Here is a 1,046-nt window from a genome sequence, read left to right as displayed (position 1 = left end):
TACTCTGTTGAATAAGAATGTGGAGAACAGACATCCTTGCTTTCTTCCTGATTTTATGGGGGAGGCATTCAGTCTTTCACCACTAGGTATGATATTAGCAGTAGATTTTTTGTAGTTGCTCTTTTTGAATCTATATTCATAATAGATATTTGTCTACAATTTTTTCTTGTGTTCTCTTTGTCTGATTTTGTCATCAAGATAATACTGGCCTCATAGAATGAGTTGGGAGTTTTCCTCTTTTGTTTTTTAGAAGAGTTTGTGAAGTATTGGTGTTAACTCTTTAAATATTTGGTAGAATTTGCCATGAGAGCCATCTGGACCTGAAATTTTCTTTGTTGGAAGTTTTTAAATTACTAACTCAAAATTTTTACTCATTGTGAGTGTATTCAGATTTTCTGTGTTGTCTTGTTTCAATTTTAGAAGTTTGTTTCTGTCTAAGAATTTGTTCATTTCACTTAGGTTATCTAAATTTTTGGTACACAATTGTTCAGAGTTTTTTCTTCTAATTGTTTTTATTACTGCAAAATCAGTCATAATGTTCCCTCTTTCTTTCCTGATTTTAGAAATTTGAGTTTAATATATCTCTCTCTCTCTCACTTTCTCTCTCTCTCATCTATCTATCTATCTAGTGAAAGATTTGTCAATTTTGTTGATACCTCAAAGAACCAGCTATTGGATTTGTAGATATACACTGTAGTTTTTGTATTCTTTATTTTATTTATTTCCATTCTAGTCTTTATTATTTCTGTCCTTCTTTTTTGGGTTCAGTTCACTCCTTCTTTTCTAAATTGTTAAGATGGAAGTTTAAGTTATTGACTTAACATTTGTTTCCTTTTTAAAATGTAGGTGTACTCAGCTGTAAATTTCCCTCTAAGCACTGCATTTGCTGTATCTCATAACTTTTGGTATGTTACATGTTTGTTTTTATCTCAAAGTATTTTCTCTTTTATTTATTTTTATTTATTTTTTTTATTTTTGGCAGCTAGCCAGTGCAGGGATCCAAACCCTTGACCTTGATGTTGTAAGACCACACTAACCAACTGAAC

The sequence above is a fragment of the Galeopterus variegatus genome, unplaced genomic scaffold (genome assembly GCF_000696425.1).
Source record: "Galeopterus variegatus unplaced genomic scaffold, G_variegatus-3.0.2 Scaffold3406, whole genome shotgun sequence".
Lineage (NCBI taxonomy): Eukaryota > Metazoa > Chordata > Mammalia > Dermoptera > Cynocephalidae > Galeopterus > Galeopterus variegatus.
This window is presented reverse-complemented; position numbering follows the sequence as displayed.